Consider the following 7,264-nt stretch of genomic DNA (forward strand, 5'->3'; position numbering starts at 1 on the left):
AAGTAATGTAAATGATATACTAATGTGTATTGTTATATATGTATATGTACATGAGAATTGAGAGTTATATATCCGGCTAAGTCCCGAAGAGCATTCGTGCTAGTGATATATCCTGCTAAGTCCCAAGAGCATTCGTCTTTGGTGTTATATCCGGGCTAAGTCCCAAGAGCATTCATGCTAGTGATATATCCGTGCTAAGTCCCGAAGAGCATTCGTGCTGGTGTTATATCCGGGCTAAGTCCCGAAGAGCATTCGTGCTAGTGATATATCCGGGCTAAGTCCCGAAGAGCATTCGTGCTGGTGATATATCCGGGCTAAACCTCGAAGGCATTCGTGCTGGAATTATAGGGCACTGTGTGTGCAAGCTCTTCAACTGAGCACTATGTGTGCCAGATCAGTAGTTGAGGCACTATGTGTGCGAGTTCTTTAATCGAGCACTATGTGTGCGAAATCAGTTAGTGGGCACTGAGTATGCGAAGTGTGTTTCATGTATGACCTCGTGTGAGACGATGGCATTGATTTGTAATAGTAAGTAAGACTTAAAGAGAAAATTCGTTAAACGGACTAGACACTGGTGAACTAATTAGAGTCGGAGATTATACAACATCGTGCTAAATGGGTAATGAAATAAGTTCGAGACATTAAATTGACAAGGTATGTGATATATATATACATTATAAATATGAGATTCTCGGTATATGCAGTTATATGTGCTATTGTGAATAAACACTATTTTGTTAATCATGTTCAAGAAATTATTTCGATTAAGTTTCAACATTTGAAAGTTGGTAAGAATTTCTGATGAATGGTGATAATTTTGGATATATGAGTTATGTGCTAAAATAAATCTCATGCCGGTATACTATATGAGGCTTTATGCCTAATTGATTGTATACGGGTATCGTTAACGGTGATTGAATGTGCTAAATGAATTCAATGTTCAGGTATGTGGAAGTTGATTTTCTGTTGGAAATAGGTTAAGTTGAATAGCGAGATATGATGGAGTTATAAAGGATATTTATTGGGGTGTTTGAGTATGTGTGTACTTTCGGTCAGGTTACAGCTTAATGTAACACCCCGTACCCGAGTCCGTTACCGGAGTCGAACACAAGGTGCACACAACTTGACTTAATCATTTTCACAGTCCATTAAAAATTTTCCAGACAAGCTGGTTACTGTGTCACTGTCGCCTTAAAAATCATATCTTGAGTTTCAAAGCTCAAAAATCAGTTTTGTAATTTTTTCCTGAAATTAGACTCATATTTCCATCTACAAAATTTTTTCTAGAATTTTTGGTCAGGCCAATTAGTACAGTTTATTAGTTAAAGTCTCCCATGTTACAGGGGTCGACTACACTGACCTTCGCACGTTACAACTTGAATATCTCTCTGTACAGGGCTTCAATACTGATGCCGTTTGTTTCTATAGAAACTAGACTCAAAGAGGAATTTATACATATATGGAATGACTACTAATTATCTCTGGTTAATTTACAATGAATTTCCAAAGTCAGAACAGAGAATCCAGAAACCGTTCTGGCCCTGTTTCACGAGAACTTTAATATCTCTTAACATATAACTCATATGACCGTTTTGTTTCTTCCATATGAAAGTAGATTCATCAAGGTTCATTTAAATAATTTATTCAATATTTAATTCCATTCCTAAAAATTTTAGTGATTTTTCAAATCCACACCACTGCTGCTGTCAGCATCTGTTTTCAAGGTAAACTTTACCTATTTCGTGGTTTCCATGGACCAACTAGAGTTTTGTCATACATAGGTCAACATATAATCATATTTAGCCATTCCAATGGCTGATCATTTGCCCAACACTTCCATTCAGTCCGTAGTCACATCATGAAACCATACATATATACATAAACACAAATGGTCTAATGCCATACTCCACTTTTACGAGCCATTTTCGCATGGCAGTACACACATACATCACAAAAGTACTTGAAAAGCAACAAAGGGTAGTCCTATACATGCCATTTCAAAGCTCAACCAAAATTTGTACCAAAAGGGGCCTTGATAGTGTGGGAGACTTCGACTTCCAAAAATCCCGAGTCCGATAGCTGATGAGCCAAAAATCTATAAAACAAAGAAACAAAGAAACGGAGTAAGCAATTTATGCTTAGTAAGTTTGAGCGAAGAATTTAAGCACAACAGAGGTATAGCATTCATATAACTAAACGGATAATTCTGTATATACATACTTTCAAATCATTTCTACTTTACATTCCAGCCCCTATGTTCATACATAAGGGATCATCTTAGCCAAATACCGGAAGCTCATTACTCAACTGAGCGAATATTATTCGAAGGAATTCAACTATTCCAATGCACATACGAACATACCTCATTGCTGGAATTTTTTGCAAGCGTATTAACTGAAATTTTTACAGCAAGATTGCTCATTCCCGAATCACGTACCTTCGGAATTTAACCGGATATAGCGACTAGCTCGATTGTCTTCGGGACATTGCCCGGTTATAGTGATTCGCACAATTGCCTTCGGGAATTAGCCCGGATTTAGTAACTCGCACGAATGCCTTCGGGACTTAACCCGGTTTTGATAACTCGCACAAATGCCTTCAGGACTTAACCCGGGTTTAGTAACTCGCACAAATGCCTTCGGGCTTAGCCCAGATTTATTAACTCGCACGAATGCCTTCGGATCTTAGTCCGGATATAGTCACTTAGCACAAAGCCTTCGGGACTTAGCCCGGACATCATTCAAATAGCCAAGCACAATTATCAATAAATCATGACACATTCGTATTTCATTTTCATTAGCAAAATTCAAACACAAGTCACTTATCACATTTGCAATTTCGGCTCAATAGCCACACACAAAGAGCATGATCTAATCAAATCATAATCTAAGTTCCATTACTCGAGAACTTACCTCGGATGTTGTCGAATGATTCTGATGGCTATTCAACCACTTTTTCCTTCCCTTTATCGGATTTAGCTCCCCTTTGCTCTTGAGCTTAATTTAACAAATAAATTGATTTAATCATTTGAGCATCGAAAGAGGAATTCAAGGTACTTAGCCCACATTTTTTTTATTAGACATTAAAGTCACATATGTACGGAAATCATGAATCAAACTCAACACATTAGTTAGTACTCTCCTTAGCCGAATTTTCCAAGCCAAGAATAGGCATCAATATGCTTGCCTCTAACCGAATGCATGCACACCAATCCCCCTCATGTGGCCGAATATGCATGTCCATGTTGAGGCCAATTATACACTTAATAAAACACAAAAAACAGCATACATTTTACTAACTAACGCATTCCATATTGTAACTCAATACGCATCAATCATTTATTTCATAACCGAAACATCATCATATGCAAATATATACCTTGAGATAGTATATATGTCATACCAATACATCATGTGCAAACATATATATATATATATATGCTAGAGCCGAATCTCAAAGTTGCTTATATCCAAATATAAACATATATCCAAAGCTCAAATCTTACCTACCATGCAATATGCATAAATGGCCGAATACACCACAACACCATACCGTTTCGATTTTGGTCATGGTTAAACAAAGGACTTAATGTCTCACTCAAAAATGCTAAAAGAAAATCCAAGAGTCCTCAATCCACCATCACATGTATCATTATCAAGCTTCATATTTAGCATGCAATGGCATTAACACAACATCTACCTTGGCCGAATATCATCCCCATGACATAGCAAAGATTTGAACCATGGGCTAATAAGAACATCAAGTTAGCAACCAAAACATGCATGAATCTCATGGCACAACATCAAACATACCTTAATCTTAATACAAGTATGGCCAAACCTCCTCCTAATCCTCTTCCAAACCAAGCATGAAGCAAAAACCCCTTCCTTTTTCCTTAGAATTTTCAGCTCAAAGAAATGAAAAAAAAGATGAAAAACAATTTTTTTCTCTCTTTTCTTCAACTCACGGCAATGGGGGAGGAAACACTCACCATTCTCTTTTTTTTTCTTCCTTTCATTATTCAATTCCCATGCTCATTATTTTATTTTTCTTACATACACCATTGTCCCAACATGTTTTATGACATGTTTTTGCCCATAATCCTTTGTCATGGCGGCCACTAGCTATTAGGGGGAATTTGACATGCAAGTCCCCCTTTGATTACATGCACTATTAGGTCCTTATAGATTAGCCTATCACATTTCAAAAGTGTCACACAAGTCCTAATAATGAATTCACATGCAATCGACTAAATCAAGCTTGAAATTTTCACACATTCATAAATACATATTCTAGACAATAAATATTACGTTCAAACATTTCGGTGACTCGGTTTAGCGGTCTCGAAACCACTTCCCGACTAGGGTCAATTTTGGGCTGTCACAACTCTCCCCCACTTAAGAAATTTTTGTCCCCGAAAATCTTACCGGTAAATAGGTTTGGGTATCGCTCTTTCATAGAGTTCTTAGGTTCCCAAGTAGCTTCTTCTATCCCGTGTTTGAGCCATAACACTTTCACTAGCGGAACCCTTTTGTTTCACAACTCCTTCACTTCACGAGCTAGGATGCGAATCGGTTCTTCTTCATAACTCATATCGGCTTGAATTTCAACCTCTGATGGACTAATTACGCATGCGATGGATCGATCTATAGCGTCAAGCATCGAAACATGAAAGACGTCGTGAATCTTCTCAAGTTCAGGAGGCAAAATCAATCGATATGCAACTGGACCGACTCGTTCGGAGACTTCATATGGCCCGATGAACCTCGGACTCAATTTGCCTTTACGGCCAAATCTGAGTATCTTTTTCCAAGGCGAAACTTTAAGAAACACTTTATCTCCCACCTGATACTCAATGTCTTTTCGTTTCAAATCCGCTGCACGATTTTCGACGATATGCGGCTGTCTTTAGACTTTCACGGATTACTTTTACTTTTCTTCAGCATCTTTAATCAAGTCCACTCCGAAAATTTTACTTTCACCGAGCTCGGTCCAAAACAATGGTGTACGGCATTTACGCCCGTACAAAGCTCGTAAGGTGCCATCTTAATACTTGATTAAAAACTGTTGTTGTAAGCGAATTCAATCAAAGGTAAATACCGTTCCCATGAACCACTGAACTCGAGGATGCAACATCTCAACATATCCTCAAGTATCTAAATTATCCGCTAGGATTGACCATCGGTTTGGGGGTGAAAAGTGGTGCTAAAATGCAACTTGGTGCCCAAGGCTTCTTGCAATTTCTTCCAAAATCGCGAGGTGAATCTCGGATCTCTATCCGATACAATAGAAATAGGTACCCCGTGTAATCTCACAATCTGAGAAACGTACAATTCAGCGAGTTTATCCAATGAAAAATTCGTACGCACGGGGATAAAGTGAGCCGACTTAGTCAGTCTATCAACAACAACCCAAATCGCATCCTTCTTACTTGCTGACAATGGCAGTCCGGACACAAAGTCCGTTGTGACTCGATCCCATTTCCACTCGGGTATCGTGATCGGTCAAGTAACCTCAAGGCACTTGATGTTCCGCTTTCACTTGTTGAAATATTAAACATCTCAAACCAAGTCGGAGATGTCTCGTTTCATACCATGCCACCAAAACCGACGTTTCAAATCGTTGTACATCTTCGTACTCCCCGGGTGAATTGACATTCGGCTACAGTGGGCTTCGTTCAGAATCATCGAAATGAGTTCCGAATTCTTTGGAAACACACAGACGACTTCTGAACCTTAAACAATCGTCATCATCAATTTGAAACTCCAATTCCTTGTTCGGAACACACTCAGCCCGTTTTGCAACCAACTCATCGTCAACTTTCTAAGCTTCACGAATTTGATGAGTCAACAATGGTTTGGCCTTTAATTCGGCTACTAACACATTGTCGGGTAGAATAGACAAGTGTACATTCATCGATCGTAAAGCAAACAGTGATTTTCGGCTTAAGGCGTCCGCAACCACATTAGCCTTTCCCGGGTGATAATCAATGACAAGATCATAATCTTTTAACAACTCGAGCCAACGTCTTTGTCGCAGATTTAAGTCTCTTTGAGTCATCAAATATTTGAGACTTTTGTGATCCGAATACACATGGCACTTCTCACCAAATAAGTAATGTTGCCATATCTTTAAGGCGAATACGATGGCAGCCAATTCGAGATCATGGGTCGGATAATTTTTCTCATGTGGCTTTAATTGTCTCGACGATAGGCCACAACTCGACCTTCTTACATCAATATGCAACCTAACCCAAGTAGGGAGGCGTCACTATAGATGACAAGCTCTTTGCCGATTCGGTTGCACTAATCTTCGGAGCTTCCGTCAAATGAGTTTTCAATTGATCGAAACTTTTCGACACTTTTCCGTCCATTCAAACTTGACATCTTTCTCAAGCGGTTTCGTCATGGGTGTGGCTATCATCGAGAATCCTTTTACAAACCGTCGGTAGTAAGCAAGTCCCAAAAGCTCGAACCTCGGTAATATTTCTGAGGCTTCCAGTTAAGTATGGCTGAAATTTTGCTCTGTCGACTCGAATACCGTCTGCAGATACCACATGACCCAAGAAGCTAACCTCTCTTAACCATAACTCACACTTGCTGAACTTAGCATATAACCGCTTATCCCGTAAAATTTGCAACACTAATCTCGGTGCTCGCATGTTCGGTCTCATCTCTTGAATAGACCAAGATGTCGCCAATGAACACAACTACGAACCGATCCAAATATGGTCTCAAGATCCGATTCATCAAATCCTTAAATACCGCAGGGCATTAGTGAGCCCAAACGGCATCACTAAGAACTCAGAGTGACCATATCTCGTTCGAAGGCGCTTTGGGTATGTCCGAATCTCGAACCAAGAATCGATAATAGCCCGATCTCAAATCTATTTTTGAGAACACCGAGGTCCTTCAGTTGATCGAACAAATCATCGATACACAGTAACGGATATTTGTTCTTTATTGTCACTTTATTGTCGACGATAGTCAATACACAACCTCATGGTTCCGTCCTTCTTTCTCACAAACAATCTTGGTGCACCCCAAGGTGAGAAACTTGGTCGAGCGAAACCTCTATCCGTCAACTCTTGCAACCGAGCTTTCAACTCTTTTAACTCGGTTGGTGCCATACGACACGGAGCTATCGAAATCGGCGTAGTCCTGTGTACAAGCTCAATACCAAACTCTATCTCCGAACAGTGGCAAACCCGTAATTCTTGGAAAAACATCCGGTATTCACAAACCACCCAACATGATTCTCGGTT

The sequence above is a fragment of the Gossypium arboreum genome, chromosome 7 (genome assembly GCF_025698485.1).
Source record: "Gossypium arboreum isolate Shixiya-1 chromosome 7, ASM2569848v2, whole genome shotgun sequence".
NCBI lineage: Eukaryota > Viridiplantae > Streptophyta > Magnoliopsida > Malvales > Malvaceae > Gossypium > Gossypium arboreum.